The sequence below is a fragment of the Bos taurus genome, chromosome 3, assembly GCF_002263795.3.
Source record: "Bos taurus isolate L1 Dominette 01449 registration number 42190680 breed Hereford chromosome 3, ARS-UCD2.0, whole genome shotgun sequence".
NCBI lineage: Eukaryota > Metazoa > Chordata > Mammalia > Artiodactyla > Bovidae > Bos > Bos taurus.
This window is the reverse complement of record NC_037330.1, coordinates 108,655,017-108,672,690: the sequence shown is the minus strand read 5'-3', so window position 1 is coordinate 108,672,690 and position 17,674 is coordinate 108,655,017.

Here is a 17,674-nt window from a genome sequence, read left to right as displayed (position 1 = left end):
AGGCAGAAACCACGTCTGCTTTTCCACCATCTTACCCTATGCCCTAGGCACAGTGGCTGACACAGGAAGGTTCTTGACAGTTACTGGATATATGCATGAAGAAATGAAGAAATAAAAGGGAGAGAGGGAGACAGGGAAAGAAGCAAAACAGAGAGAGAAACAGGAAATAACTATGTCCTACTCCCCCTAGAAGGGCTAAGGCAGGGTCATAAAGAAGGTGAAATCAACATACAAACCCTCGGGTCTCCTTTTCCACCCCAAAGTTTCCCAGGAACCCCTGACCAGGCTGCCCTGCTCCCGTTCTTGTCCTAACCCCCAAACCCCTGACCTCAGGAAGACTCTGAGAACCAAGGGTCTCAGCTGAGGTCCTCTGCAGCTCCTCCTCGCAGAACGTCCTCTCTGATTTCAGCATGTCCATCAGACTTACATCTGCCAGAGCACAGTCTCAGCTCCCCGGGGAAGGAATTGACAGTCCCTAATTTGCTGCCCTCCCCAACCCATCTCCACAATAGGCCATTTCCCAGACAATAGTCATCATCACCGCCTTTGTGCAGGCCCAGTCATCCTGAAATTGAGTCTCTAATCTCCTCAAAGACGTGCACAGGAAATGGAAAATCCATGCCAGTCCCTGCAGGCACACTGGCAGTTGACTCCAAAGCACACAGGGCACCTGCTCCCTGGCATGCAGAGGGGACAGACCGATGACCTGAGACCACCTGGGCAGGGGGAGATCTAACTCCCATGGTCAGCCCTCCAGGGTAGGATCAGCAGCTTCCTGGGGGCTAAGGGTCGCAATGACCCCCCATTAGTATGGCCACTCATCGTAGGGCCTGATCAGCTATGGTCACCCCTGGAAAACCTGGGGACCCCAGAGTTCCAGAGTCCTGTTTATAAGATGGTCCCCCTGCCTCCTGGCAGATGAAAGGATTTGAGGAACTAGCAATTCTCTGAGAGGAAGGTGGATTATGGATGCTCCCACCGTTAGGAAAAAGCCTTTGAAGGCACAAAGCCATCTAGGGGTAGAAGTCCCTCATTTCCATTCCTCAAGGGCAGCCTGAAGATGCTTCTGACTCACGCTTAAAAGACTCTGACTACTGGTCCACAGCTGTGTTAAACATAATCCTAAATATTCTGAAACAATCAGGAAAATATTATCATGAACTGGGTGTCAGACAACACAAAGGATTTTTGTTGTTGTTAATTTTGTTAGGTGAGGCAACACCTTGTTGTTATGTAAGAAGGCAGCCATTTTCTTTAGAAATGTATCCTGCAGGATCATAATGACATGATATTTAAGATTTGCTTTAGAATATTTTACTACAGAAAAACCACAGGAGGAAAACTATCATAGGGCAGAATCCAGGTTCAGCAAGATGAGATGCTATGATTGATTAATGATGTCTGCCCTAGGCAGGGGAGATGCGGCAAGAGTAGGGGGTGCAAGGAGGACAAGATGCCAGCTACATGTTTGCCACCCTGGCTGGCCTCTTGCCTGTCAGACAAATGTCTACTTTGCCTTTTAGGCCTGCTTCAAAGAAAACTTTAGTTACGTATTGATTAACTAGGATTTAAACTCTCTTAAACAATTCAGTTGCATTTATTTATTCTGTTTCTGCTCTAGGACAAGCTGAAAGTGAGAACCAACAGGGCCTTGGCCTAACAATTGCTGTTATTAATTGAATTTTATATGAAAGTACTTTAGTACTTTATATGAAAGTATTTTAGATAAAGCTAAATGATTTTCCCTTTCTTACTTCCCAACAGGAAGTGATATTAATATCAGTAATTTATTGGAGGCACTCCATTGTGCCAGGCAATGAGCCAAATGCTACACACACATCACCTCATTAATCATCCCAACGACCCCATGGGCTAAGACTGTGTTATCCCCATATTTCAAGTCCAAGTTGGAATTATTCACACAAGGTCATACAGAGGATAAACAGTTGAGTCTCTGATGCCAAAGGGAGGGCTGGAACGTTACAGTTTCCCACCTCCCACCGAATGCCTGGACTAGGCTCTTGTAAAGTTTTTAGCCACAAGACAGCTCAGAATTCGTGGATTAGAAGACCAGAGAGAAAAGAGGAGATCAAGTTCCAAAGACAGCTGCTGAGAGCCAACGATCTGGGGGTAATCTCAGCGCAAAACAAGAAAAAGAAAGAAGAAACGCCATCTGTGAGGGGCTTCCAGGGGAACACCTCTCCTCCTGGTGCTCAGAGCAGCTGCTCAGAAGCCACCAGGGAGGGGCTCCCTGCTGTGAGGGTTCCAGGTGGCTGGGGCTACTTCCCTGGAAACTCAGCCCAGTGTGGGGCCAACATGCTGTGTATCAGCAAAACGATGGCTGAAAACTGGGGGATTCGATCAATGAAATCGAGAAGACAAACTTGGGGCTCCGTTAGCGTAATTCTAATTGGATGTGATCCTTAGTTTGGGGGTTTTTTTTAATTTCACAATGGCAATTTGAATGAAAACTTTTGTGGGAGTTTGGTTTTGTTTCTGTAGGTTTTGAATATTTACTAGTGACTAAATATCTTACCTGATGTCCTGTGGGAAGGGTGTGCCATCCACACAAAATGCAAAATTCCAATGTGGGTCTTAAACATCTGGCTCATGCAAAGAATCTGATATTCTAACTGAAAAGATATTTATTTAGAAAGAAGGAAGTGTTGGTTGCTTTTCTATAATTCTCTGTGATTTTCTGCTTCTGTTCCCCTCCACCCTTCTTAAAAAAGGACTCCAAGGTTTTCCCAAGAGTCAGTGAGAATTGCTGGTAATAATTGTGGGGGGTGGGGGGCCAATAAGTGAATGTAAAATGAATGAGTTCAGGCTTAAGCAGGTCAGGGATTGCAGCTGAAATATTGGAAATGAGGCTTGAGCTCAAGGGAATTGTCCGTTTGAACTGGCTCAGTGAGTGTGTCCAATTGCGGTATTAGGTACAGTACAGCTAACCTGCTGCATTTAAATGCTGTAGATACCTGCAGTTGTGTGGGTTGTGGTCTTTGTTATCCTTCACTGGCTATATGGTTCCCCGTTAAGAATTTGGGAAAATACTAAACTAGAGAAACAAATGGCTCTGACACTAGAGTTAGTCCCAGAACTATACTCAAGGTCTTAAAAATAAGCCCTCTATACTCCCAAGTTCTACAGACTTCCAAAAATCAAACTTCTCACTTAAAATCTTGGAGATGATAGTCTGAGTCCCTAAATGGCTTAACTGAAAGAAAGCCTCACCGTTCCTCGTGTTCTTTCCCCAAGGAGCTCTGAAAATCCCTGAGGGATATTTCCATGTCCCATGCCCCACGAAGAAACCCCGGTTGTTGTTGAATATTAAGCAGCTATCACACTTTTGGTCAACTTGTTCCTTCATTTGTGTGTTGCATTTCCATGAATTATTTCTGCTCTCTTAAGGTCCCATCCCAAATTCTCCCCAAGCACAGAAACCAGATTGTAAACCAGATTGCAACATTTAACAAAATTTTGCTGAAGCCTTAGGGGAAGTAAAATGGAATTACAGTGCAGAGGGCTATCTGCCTCCTTGGGCTCCATTGGGCTGCATCATTGGTCCCACCAGCTTCTTTCCACAACAGAACTGTTTGTCTCTGTCTTCCCTACATTAATTAAAATCCTCGCCCTCATCCCAGTCTCCTCCGGGATCCAGCAAGAGTGGGGGTGGGGGTGGGGGTGGGAGAGACCTCAGGTCACTGTTTCCCTAATCTGCAGACACATTAACACAACCCAAAGTGGAGACATAGTATTAACACCATCTTGAGGAGCTGCTGAATTCCTCACTGCTCCCAAAATGCCGTTTCAGAGAAGAATGTTTTGCTTTACAGCTGTTGAAACCAAAAGTCCCAGGAAAGGATTTGTCATAAATTCGGACATAATTTGCCCTCAAACTTAAACAGAAATCTCCCCTTGCTGAAACAGAAAGCCACTTGTTTTTAAAGCAGAACCTTATCTGCTCATTTCTTGTCATCAGTACTGGAGCCTGCCTTTATCATTTGGAGGTTATCTCCACACAGAGCAGCTGGGAGGGATGGTAGTGCCTAAACTATCCTCTGTTTCTGCGGTCTGTCCTTCACACCTAAGTCTCCCCAAGGGGGACATCCTGTATGTGTGCCCCTGTGCTGCAGAAATGGCTCTTTAGGTGATGTTATCCTGCTGGGTCCAGGGTCCCAGGAGGAACAAACAGTTTTGGATCCGGCTGGTCACACAAACTTAAGAAACGGCTTTGAGTGCTGCAAGCAGCACATGTGGTCTAAGGGGAAACAGAAGCAGTGAAACTGTGACAAAAGAACAATGCAACAGACTAGCCCCCAGGGAAAGAAGAGCACCAAGGCAAAGCTCCTGACAGCACCCCAGAGCCAGCATCTTTTTAGCCTCTTCTCTGTGTTGTGGTATTGCGGTATGCTCACAGGGGACCTGGGCTTGGTGTTCCTCTAGGGTAAAGTTTGAGTTTGTCCTTTTTAAAACATTTCAAATTCTTTGCCCTGATGTGTCTTAATCTATACTTTTCAAACTAGGGCATATTCTTTCCTTCCCTGGGGATATATAGCAGTGTGCTAAAGGGTACAGGAAGTCACAGAATACTACACACATCTGTGGCATGTGGATCTAACTAAAAAATGGCTGGAGGTGCCATTTTGAACTTTTGTACTTTTCCATGTCTTTTTCACAAGGCAAAGTCAGCAACCTCCTGCTTTTCCATTTCATATAATTTAATGTATTTTCATGACAGCTTGGAGACTTTTTAAAATGTTTAATCAAAGTGATGCATTTGAACATAGTTTTAAAATCAAATCATACAAAAAGCTTCTCATGAAAAACCATAATGCCTTCCCCTATTCCACCCAATCCCCAGCCTAACTCCCTAGACATAGTGATTTATATCTCTTTATAACTCTCGCAGCTGTTTTTTCTACAAGCTCCCTCCATGTGTCTAAATAATATTTTAAACTATTTATTGATCCCTAATTTTCAGACATTCTCTATTTATTTTCAATTATGATGGATGTGGGCTTGGCTTCTTTATTCCCCCAATCTGCATGCGCTCCCTCCAGCCATTTCACTGCTACTGCTAAGTCGCTTCAGTTGTGTCCGACTCTGCGAGACCCCATAGATGGCAGCCCACCAGGCTCCCCTGTCCCTGGGATTCTCCAGGCAAGAACACTGGAGTGGGTTGCCATTTCCTTCTCCAATGCATGCAAGTGAAAAGTGAAAGTGAAGTCGCTCAGTCATGTCCGACTCTTCGTGACCCCATGGACTGCAGCCCACCAGGCTCCTCCATCCATGGGATTTTCCAGGCAAGAGTACTGGAGTGGGGTGCCATATTTCACTATTTTTAGTTAAATTGTGTTGTGAAATAGACATTTGCAGTTTAGTGGCAACCTAACCTTCATTCTTCCCTCTTTTAACTACATCTTGATTTCCATTTGGGAACCCACTGTTCCCCTACAAAGTCACCACTTTCCTTGGAAACGGACACGATCTCTGGCTACAGGGTTGGGCCCCATCTTGTTGAATCCTATCCCCCAGGCTATAGTGATTGGTCAAGAAAAGGCATGCAAACCAGCATTGACCAATAAGAAGTTTTCTGAAGGAAACTGGGATAGAATTTTCATGTTTTTCTGCAGAAGCCCCTAGAGAAATATTCTCTTCCTGATGGACTGAATCCTAGCAACCCCTAGAAAATATTGGAAGCTACCTTGTTCCCATGAGGAAAGCCATAATACTTTGAATAGCTATTGCCAAAGGAAGTGATGGAAGTTAAAGATTTTAGATGGCCCGTGCATCAAGCCTTATCTGGAGCCTAAATTGACTTCAAAATTGTCTATCATGTGAGCAAAACACTGTAATTCCCTTTACGGCTTAAGCCACTTTGAGTTTTCATTTACTTGTAAAGGAAAGTCTTCTCATTAATGTAAGTGTTTGCATCATTATCACACATAAAATTATTTGTGGTTTTACTGCAGAGCTGAACAGTGTACAATTACATATCTTTTCATGTACAGGCTTTTGGGTGGTTTTAAAAAATTAATTGTTATTTCCATTTGCAGAATTTTCCATATGTATATCCTTAATTCTTCCCCCATATCCATCTCCACAACTTTCTCCTCCACTCACAACTGGTGGCTCTGTCTGCTGTCAGCCTGTACTTTCTCTTAAGTGTTCTCCGGAGTTGAATCCCCTATTTCCTGGATTCCATGATGTCCCCTCCTTTGAACTACTCAGGATTGCTGAGATATTTTCTCCATGGTTTCTATAAAAGAATTTCAAGTAGGCAAATTGTCTATGGATACATGAAGATGTCCTAATTCTGCCCTCACTCTGGACTGATAGCCTGGCAAGGTATAAAGTTTCTGGCTGAAAATTATATTCCCATCAGATTTTTGATGCTATTGTTCAGTCGCTTTCTGGTACCCAATGTTGCTACTCAGAATTCTGATATCATTCTGATTCTAGCCCTTTGTGTATGACTTCTTTTGCACTGGTTTTTTTTTTTTTTTTTGGAAGCTTTTAGGGGAATCTCCTAATTCCAGGTTCTAAAACCTCTCTAAAAGAAATCAGTCCTGAATATTCATTGGAAGGACTGATGCTGAAGCTGAAACTCCAATACTTTGGCCACCTGATGTAAAGAACTGACTCAATGGAAAAAACCCTGATGCTGGGGAAGATTGAAGGCAGGAGGAGAAGGGGACAACAGAGGGTGAGATGGTTGGATGACATCACTGACTCAACAGACACAAGTTTGAGCAAGCTCCAGGATTTGGTGATGGACAGGGAGGGCTGGCGTGCTGCAGTCCATGTGGTCACAAAGAGTCAGACACGACTGAGCGACTGAACTGAACTGAAAACCTCTCTATGGTGTGCCTTAACTGAGGTCTTTTCTCCCTCATTCTGATTCCTGTTTATGATAGGGGCCTTTTTAATTAGGAGCCTGGTATCCTTCATTTGGAAAATTTTTTCACAGATTTTTTCCCTCTGTTTCTTTCCGTTTTTTTCTCTTCTTTCTTCCTGGAAACTTCTTAGTCAGATGTGAAATTTCTAGGGATTATTCTCTACGTCTCTTTTCACCCATTCTCAATGTTTTTCAGCCCTTTATATTTTTTTCTGCTTTTTGTCATGTTTCCTTGACTTAGTGTTCCACCCATTTTTATTTGAATTACAATTTTCATTCTCATGAGATCTTTATAAGATCTTGTCCTTGTTTTATAGATGCAATACCTTCTCATTGCTCTCTGAAAATACATATTAGGACTGAGTTGGTGGCTCTTTTGGAAGTTTTCTTCTGTTTGCTGTATTATTTTTGTTGCTCCCAGATTCCTTTATTCAGTTTTGATTTTTACTTAGATTTCTCTCTTTCAGGATGAAGACTCTCCTTATTTGTCATTTGATTGTCTGTGTTTAAGAACTAGCTTAAAATTCAGAGATCTGGGCAAGATTGATGCATACTGGGCTTATATTAAGGTAATGAGGAAAGAAACAAGCCATTGTTTGTGTGGTTTCCCCAAAAATCAGTGTGTGGAGGTCTCCAGGGCAATTCAGTTTCTCCAGAGAAAAACCTTCTTTCCTACTTGGGGGTCAAGGTGGTCTTCATAGTAAGCAGAGAGTGGTGAGGCTGATGGTACGATTATCTCGTCTGTAGATCTTCGGCTAACTTTGCTGAATCTCAGTTCCAAATTTCATGGATTCACTTTCTCCAGACTAAACTCCCAGTATTCTTTATATGGTAGAAGGGATAAGAAGGTATCTGTCTGCTGGCATTATATACACAAAAATGGGAACTAGGGCTCAGGAAGGGGATTCAATGATTCATTCCACATTGAATCCTCAACGAATTTCCCAAATTCTAGATTGCATGACTTTGGTTTCATTCTCCTTATGTCATTTCATAGTACAATCATTTAAAAATTATAAAATCAAATGGGATCATAGATCAAAATAGGAAGCCTAGAGCATTAGTTTGAAATTAGTGAACTATTCCAGCCAGATAATGAGGAAGATTCAGAACCCCAAAGCATCAAGTATTGTGGTAACCTTGTTCTAGCTTCTGAAGCTCCCCATGAAGATTTGAGGGTGAAGAAGATGCTACCACAATGTAGTAGCAATTGGAGAGGAAAGTGCAGGATGCCTTAAAGCTTGTTTTAAATATGAGTGTTAGTGTTGTGGACTGTAACTGAGCCTAAAGTTTAGCATTTCTGTTTCAGGAAAACCTGGAGCCATGACTGTGTGAAACCACCACTTCTGGAGTGACACTTTAAATACGATGTACAATCTATTAGGAAAGCTAAATTTAATCATCAGAGAAGGCAATGGCACCCCACTCCAGTACTCTTGCCTGGAAAATCCCATGGACGGAGGAGCCTGGTGGGCTGCAGTCCATGGGGTCGCTAAGAGTCGGACACGACTGAGCGACTTCACTTTCACTTTTCCCTTTCATGCATTGGAGGAGGAAATGGCAACCCACTCCAGTGCTCTCGCCTGGAGAATCCCAGGGACGGGGGAGCCTGGTGGGCTACCGTCTATGGGGTCGCTGGGAGTCGGACACGACTGAACAGTGACAACAGCAAATAGCAAATGCTGATGGGGATTTCTCACGCATTGCTTGTGAGCGTGTAAAATGGCACAGCCACCACAGAAACTAGTTCGGCAGCCTCTTAAATCACCAGACATACACTTACCGTGTGACCCGGCAATCACGCTCCTGGACAGCTGTCAGAAAAAGGAAATTCATGCCCACATAACAGCCTGTATTTGATTGTTCATAGTATGTTTCTTTGTAAGAGCCAAAGGCTGGACACAACCAAAATGTCCTACAATCAGTTCATGGTTAAACAAACCACAGTAAGTCTATACCATGGAATACTTACTCAGCAATCCAAAAGAAAGGGAACACCCTGTCAACACCCATTACGCTGAGTGAGAAGAAAAGCCATCACAAAAGGTCACATACTGTGTGATTCCACTTGTGCAAAATTCTGAAATAAAAAACTTACGGAGGAGGACAGATTAGTAGTTGCTAGGTGTTGGGGACGGAGAGAGGTATGGGCAGGACAGTGGATAGGACCAGAAAGGGAGAGCACAAAGAATCCTCGTGGTGATGTGACAGTTCCATATCATGATTGCGGCTGTGGGTATATGAATAACACATGTGATCAAATTGCATAGAACTAACTACACACACATAAGTGAGGGCATGTAAAACTGGTAAACTCTCAATAAGGTCTGTGCATTGTAACAGTGGTTTTCTGGTTTTGATAATGAACTGTATATATAGTTATAAAGATGTTATCTTTGAGAGAAACTGAATGAAGAGTCCACAGGTTCTCTAAATGCTTTTTTTGCAATTTCTGTGAATCTATAACAATTTCAAAATAAATAAAATAAAATAATAATCCAAGATGCAATGTCCAAAAAAGATGGTGGAATAGAGAAGGATGCTTCTTTAATATCTAATGAAATAGGAGAGAAGAACTCTTTCCCACAAAAAACAAACAAAAATTCCCAGTGTTCATACCAGCACAGTTTACAGTAGCCAAGATATGGAAACAATCTAAATGTCCATTGGCAGATGAACGGATAAAAAACATGCAGTAGGTGTGCTCAGTCACTTCAGACATGTCTGATTTTTTTGTGACCCTAGGGACCATAGCCCACCAGGCTCTTCTGTCTATTGGGATTTTCCCAGAAAGAATACTGGAGTAGGTTGCCAAGCCTTCCTCCAGGGGATCTTCTCAACTCAGGGATCTGGGTAAATTTACTGCCCGTTTATCTGGGTAAATGGTAAATTTTATGTTATGTATATTTTACCACATTTTTATTAAATCACCTTGGAAGGAAGACCCATGTGATGAGGGATGAGGCCAAACTATAGATATAGTTGAAGGTTTCCATCAAAAGAGGAAACCAAGCTAGGAAAAAAAAAAATACTCTTACAGACTGAACTGAAAAGTAAAGCATTTTAATGTGTTCATAAAGGCACGTTTGAGCAACCCGTCAGGAGACCAAGGGAAAGTAGGGTCTTTACCTTACAGTCACGTGACTGAGCAGATGTTGATGTTTAGGGCATTTTATTGATCTTTGTTCGCAGTGTATAACGATAACGCCTGTAAGATGTTCAATGCAAATTTCCTGACGTGAAATAGCTGGTTAAGAAAATGTTAACAAGATAATACAAGCTTCTGAGAAAACCACGGTATCAACTGGAGAAAGTGAACAGATGGAGGTAAACTTCTGCAAAATTGCAGAAGCGGCAAGAGCGGTCGCTGACACATCCTGGCTGAGGCAGAGCCTCAGTCACAGTAACGCTTCCCCTCAACGGCTCTACAGCCTCAGTCACAGTAACGCTTCCCCTCAACGGCTCTACAGCCTCAGTCACAGTAACGCTTCCCCTCAACGGCTCTGCTTCTTGATTCCCGTCGTGTTCTCAACGGGGAAGCAAAATGGGTACATTTTGTAATAAGGACTCGTTTGAACACTTACCTTGTAGAAAGTGCCTTGAAAAGCCTGTTCTCCCTCACTAATGCATGCCAGTTTTGCAAGGAGAGCTGATGGCCAAAGTTTCTGAGACATCAAAACCTGGTGTGGAAATATCGATGAGCTGAATGAATTTGTCTTTCGCCTTCATGACAAAGCGACTCGCAAAAACTAGCTTATTGAGCAAGTTTCTTTTTTTCAAGGTTGAACCTACTCAATCAAAATCTGTAAGGCCAAACTGTGGAGGTACTCTATTAATAATCACACCAAGGCCTGGTATTAATTATGGAGACGCCCAGGACTTTAGGCAAACTCGCTCTCCAAGTTGCTGACATAGCTTTAGGGCAAAGTAATCAAAATGCCCCAACATCTGCAAAAAAGCTTAATCTGTTTTTTTCTTCCTTTCTTATGTCATTGTCCTAGTAAGTGAGGCTGAACTTCTGCTTCCAGAAAGATAGTGTAGACATACTTTTCCCTATTCCTCCTGCTGAGTATCGGGGGAAGGCAATGGCGCCCCACTCCAGTACTCTTGCCTGGAAAATCCCATGGATGGAGGAGCCTGGTAAGAGTATAGCTGAAAACCTGGACATTATATACAAAATAAACATAAGACTCTGAAAGATGAAGAGATGATGACAGGCTGACTAGGGTCTTTAGGACCCCAGGAATGACTCAAGTGAGCTCCCCAGATTTTCTTTTTGCCTCATATAACCCACTGGCTGCTGGAGAAACTGACAGCCTGGGAATGTCCATGGATGCAGACAGAAAAAGCCTCCAGAAAAGTCTGCTCCCTCTAGCCAAAGGACCAAGAAAGGGCAGCCTAGCAAGACAGAAAGCTACTAGAGAATAACTGCCCTACTCCAACCAAACATCGAAGAAAAACTTTAGCCCCGTTCCCACCCCCACCAGCAAAGGCTAAGTGAGAAACCTGGACTTTCATCCTCATCAAATGATAATGAGGTGTTCAACCCTCCCCCATCCCCCTCTGGGTGGCATCAGAAAAGATCAAGTGGGGAACTGGGACCTTCACCCCCCGCCAAGTGGTAATGAGGCTTCTCTATGCTGGGTCAGTAGAGATAATAGGGTCAGCCAGGACTTCTGCTCCAACCCAGCAGTATCAGGGTGCTCCTCACGCTGCCTGCAGAGGTGGTATCAGGCCTAAGAAGAGTCAAAACTTTCACCACCATCCAGAATTACTAATAATGAGGCCTCTCTACCACCATTGCCACCACCACCATGAACATCACCACCACCCCCTATTATGTCAGTGGAAGCCATGTGGGGAGCAGAAATGAGGCACTTCTGCCTCTTCCAACCAGAGGGTATCAATAAAGGCTTTATAGAGAGCCTGAACTCCCACTCCCACACCATGGTAACAAGCAGTCCTTCCCCCACTATGGTGTCAAGGGACACTGAATGGGGAACCTGAACTCCCATCACCACCCAACAATAGCAATACCGAACTCTTCTTCTCCCATGAGAGCTGTGTCAGATGAAGCCAGATAAAACAGATGATTGAAATAAGATACAGAGTCTCATCACAACATACCCAAAATATCCAGGTTTCAATTTAAAAAAAAAAAATCACTCATCACACAGAGAATCAGGAAAATTGCAACTTGAATGAGAAAGACAATCAACAGATACCAACATGGAGATAACAGCTGTTAGAATTACCTGAATAGGATTTAATAGCAGCCATCACCATAAAAATGTTTCAAATGTTTCAACAATCACAAACACATTTGAAACAAACTTTGTTAAAAAAAAAAAAAAATTCAGCAACAGAACATATAAAGAAGAACCAAATAGAAATGTTAGAATTGAAAAATACAATAACAGAAAATCTTAAATTCAGTGGATTGGTTCAATAGTGGAATGAAGAGAACAGAAGAAAGAGCTAGTGAACTGGCAGAATAGAAATTACCAAATCTGAATCAGAGGGAAAATAGACCCCCTCAGTGAACTATGGAACTGTAATAAAAGACCTAACTTTCATGTTATTAGAGTTCTAGAGAGAGAGAAAAAAGAGGGTAGGCTGAAAAAAACCATTACAAAGAAGTAACGGTTGAAAATTTCCTTAATTTGACAAATGACACAAACCTACAAATTTAAGAAGCTGCAACCTCAAACAGGAAAAGCCCAAAGAAATTCACACCAAGACACACTATAGTCAAACTTATGTAAACTAAAGACACACATACAAAAAAAAAAAAAAAAAAAAAAACACTTGAAAGCAGAGAAAAGCAAAACCTTATCTTTAAAGGGAAAGCAATTTGAATGACGGTGATTTCTCATCAGAAACCATAGATGCCAGAAGGATGTGGCACAATTTTTCAAGCTAAAAGAAAGAAACTATCAAACTAGGAACCTACATTCAGCAAAAATATCCTTCAGAAACGAAGATATCAAGATATTATTAGAGGACAGAAAACTAAGAAATATTTTAGCTAACAAATATACCATAAAAGAATGACTTGCAGATTAGACAATCAGGAAATACAGAAATGAAACAATAAAATAATGAATCTTGGAACATCAGGGGGGGAAAAAGCAATGAAAAGAGCAAAAATACAGCCAAATAGACATTCCTCCTCTTGAGTTTTCTAAGTTACATTTAATGGTGAAGTGAAAGCCATACAGTGATTCTCACTGTACGTGGAGCAAACTTTCCAGACAATTATATTACATATGGGGGAAAGTGGAGGGATACAAAGGGAATTATCACTCCCTTATGCATCACTCAAACTGACAGATGTTGACACCAGTAGACTGTGATAAGCTATGTATATATAATGTAATACCTAGAAGCCATCACTTCAAAAAAAGTATACAAAGATACACACTCAAAACAGCAGAGCCAATTCAAAATGAATTCTTATAAAATATTCAGGTAACCCACAGGAGGTCAGGAACAAGAAAACAAGCAAACAAAAAAACCAAGAGAACAGGAACAGAAAATGAAAATAAATAAATATAACGGTAGACTTAAGCCTGAACATATTAATAATTATATTAGCTATAAATTATCTAAATATACTAAAGAAAAAAATGGATCAGCAAGATGAGTTAAAAAATGATTCAACTATATGGTATCTACAGGAAACTCACTTCAAAAATAACGAAAACTGGAAAAAAACCAAAATGTTCAATAATTAATGAGTGATTAAACAAACTGGTATGTTCATACCATGACTGTGCTAAAAAGGAATAAACTATTAATACAAGCAACAATTTGGATAGATCTCGAGGACATTATCTAAGTTAAAAGAATTGATCTCAAAAGTCTCATACTGGAAGATGCCATTTATATAACATTCTTGCCACTAAATGGAGAAGGAAATGGCACCCCACTCTAGTTCTTTTGCCTAGAAAATCCCATGGACGGAGGAGCCTGGTAGGCTGCAGTCCATGGGGTCGAGAAGAGTCGGACACGACTGAGCGACTTCCCTTTCACTTTTCACTTTCATGCACTGGAGAAGGAAATGGCAACCCACTCCAGTGTTCTTGCTTGGAGAATCCCAGGGACGGGGGAGCCTGGTGGGCTGCCGTCTATGGGGTCGCACAGAGTCAGACATGACTGAAGCGACTTAGCAGCAGCAGCTTGCCTTTAAAAAATTATGAAGATGGAGGATAAGTCAGTGATTGCCAGAGAGTAGAGATGGTCACATATAGGACAAGATTAAAGGGGTAGCATGATGGAGATCTTTTGTGGTGATGGAGTAGGTCTGTATCTTGATAGTGGTAATGGTTACACAAAGCTATTTACGTGACAAAAATTACATAGCGCTATATACACACTTTCTATCAATGTAAATATCCCGGTTTTGATATTTACATAACGTGTAAACTGTGGGGGAACTGGGTAAAGGATCCACTAGACCTCTCTATACCACCTTTGCAACTTTCTGTGAATTTTAACTGTTCAAAATAAAAAGTGCTTTTTAAACATAAATAATACTGATGGTGAGTGGATCTGAGAACTTTTCAGACTGCTATAAGAATCTATTAATTGACCTCTTTGCAAGATACACCCGTGAATATTTCTATGCTTGGTAACCTGAAAATCTTGCCCAAGACACCTCTTTGGCAAAATTCTAGGCATATTTCCTCCGTGCTTATGCTGACATAGCTTATAAAGAAATAAAAAACATAAACCGTTGCCATTTGTGTCCCTGTATCTAGGCACGCCTGAGTGCATATTGCGAGACCAAGGGAGAGAAAATAAATGACTTGGATCCTTAAATTGATGGAGAGTGTAGATTCATTATCTGCGATATCTATTGGTGGCATCACAAATACCATGAAAACAATGGTGATCCGCTGTCCATATTCCTAAGTGGAAAGAAATGCTAAATTTCTGCATCAGCTTATTTAAAATAAATATTTCTTCCCAACCAAGTTCACAGGGACTCTGAATTCTTATCCTAAGTTACACATACCTGAGTATTCTTTTAACTGCCTTCCCAAGTTTTGATTTGTTCCTATTTTTCATTCCTGTTCAGTTCAAAATATTTTTCTATTTCCATTGTGATTTCCTCTTTGACCCGAGGGTTATGTAGACGAGTATTGCTTTGCATCTCCTTCAAGCCCCCACTCCCTCCCTATATCCCTTGCAAATGTGCTTTAGAGGTGAAGCTCTGCAAAGCTTGGAGATAATGGAGCTCCCCTGGCAAAGCTGACTGAGAAGTGCACTGGAAGGTTGTCCGAGCCATTGCTACTGCAGCCCAGATGAAGTGTTTAATGTGCAGATTTTATTGCTTTAAAATGTATCATTTTTTAAAAAGAGCAATAACACAAGCTCAAGCTTCCAAGATGCCGTGGTTGCCTGGAGGAAACCTGGGGCTTAGGCAAAGACTGTGAGGCCAAGAGAGGGGTGCCCATGGTTGATTGACCCCTCAAACGGCTGCCTGCCAAGCTTCATCCTTCTGCTTTGCTTCCAGGTGAGAGGAGCCCCTGAAGACTACCAGGGACAGGGCTGGAAACTTCTAGCTGAGCAGAACCTGTGGCAAGTCCCAATCAAGCTGCCCTACATCCTCTAAAACCAAAGAGACACCTGGGGAGGCAGGAGAAGTGTAGGAAGTCAGGCAGAGGAGACCACTGTGGATGCCAAAACAGTCTGCAAGAGTTGGGGCACTGACTGTGGTCACACCAGATTGAGAGAGCTCGTCTCCAGTCTGGAAATTCAGGGTGTACTCCTCAAGCTTCAGTTGGGTTTCGCAAGATGGATAATGGCTAGAAATTAAATTCAATGGGATTTACTTCCATGATTCAACTTGTTGTGTGACAGTGAGTGATACCTCAACTTTCTAGTCCTCGATTTCCCTATGTGTGCAGAGAAGAGGTTAAAACAATGCTACAAAGTCCATGATGCAAACTGCTGAGTAAGTGGCACAGCCCCTCTGAGCCTCGGTTCATTCAGATATGCATGCAAGGTGGCGATGCCTGTCTGTGCCCAGGATCACTGCAATGAACAGGTGATGGTGAACAAGGGAAACTGTGTCTCCAGGCACCAACTGAGATGAAACCTGTTTTCTAAGCCACCCCAGCCTAAGAGGTAGGAACAAGCTCACAAGAACAGTGGTAAGTTGGTGTTTCTTGGTTCTGCCCTCCACCCACTCTAGGAGAACTCCACACTCACACTCATACCCAACCCCACTTAAATTCTCTTGCAGACTTCTAGGATCTCCCAGGAGCATCTCACATATAGTCAGGTGACCATGTGGCCTCAGCTACATTATGACTCGTTGAAATGATGCCCCCTATTCCTGGCAAGCCTGCACATGACAGAGGTGCCACCCACACCCTCCCAGGGCATTGTACCACCCTGTGGGCACCCACTGTCTGTTCTGAGGATAGCAGTGTCCAGGGCATCACTCCTGCATGGAGCATGGATCCATGGTTTGGGAGTAGATCCCCAAACCTCTCTCTTTCTTTCTTTCCTACTTGCAGTCCCAAGTAGGAGTCCCCTGCCAGGGTGCAAAATTTAGGGGCCAGCTCACTTTCAGGCTTGTGCAGAGGCTGACCCTGCTCTTTCATAAGACCCACCATGATTGCCTCCTTAAATTGTACTTCCTAGGTGCCTTGCTTGTGCTGCTTTAGTCCCAGTCTTGCCCATCGCAGCCAAAAATTTTGGCCAACGAGTTCAATACCCTGAATGCTCCGCATCTCACAGCAAAAATGGATGCAATGCTAACTCTCAGGAAACTGGACATCAGTGATTGACTGTAAGAAGTAAGCTTTGATAGCACAAAGAATTATATTCAATGTCCTGTGATAAACGATGATGAAAAAGAAAAAGAATGCATATATGTGTATAACTGAATCACTTTGCTTTACATTTACCCTCCCCTGCCTTGGCCAAAGTATACTCTAGAGATTAAAGGTGGTCTTAAAGGGAAAAAGCTTTTGAGCAGCAGTCCTCCATGTGATTCTAATAAAGTCTGCAGGAATTTAAACTTAAAAAAAAAAAAAAAAGAAATTAACACAACATTGTGAATCAACTATGCTTCAATTTAAGAAAAAATAAAATTAAAACAAGTAACCCCTGGAAGTCACTTTTGTAATGATGCCACAACCCCACCCCTAGCTGATGGGCCAGGGGAGACACCTGACCAAGCAAAACCAGTCAGATCTCTCTCCCGAGAATTTGCAATGAGGATTGTCAAGTGCCTGTTGGTTTCTGCAGGTGGCTGGAACTGTACACATAACCTTTGGGTCTGGGAGCTGTCCTGTTGCTCTGTAGGTATGAAGAACCAGAGGAAGGTAATGTGCAGAGAGACGAGAAAGGAACAGAAATGAGAAATGGGGGAGCGCCTGATTCTTGGTCCTCTGGGCTTAAATGCATTCCTTCTTTTGGTCTCCAGGAGATGCCTTTTGGCTTTACAAAACAGTCTCCTTTTCCACCCAAGCCAGCTTGAACGGGGCTTCTATTACTTGCAGTCTAAGAAAGGAGAGAAATTGAGGGTTTCTCTCTCTTATTTCACCCTCCTTGCCCCAGGACTTGAGCTAGGTCTGGGGGCTGTGCTGGGAACTCCTCTAAGAGAAGATGCTCCTGAGCTCAGACTTCCCCACCCAGCCTGTGGTCTCACACTGGTTTTACCATCTTGTCCTTCTTCTCTTACGGTGAGTTTTCCCTGGAGGCTCTTGGGCATTTGTGTAAGTAGATCCCCAAACCTCTCTCTTTCTTTCTTTCCTA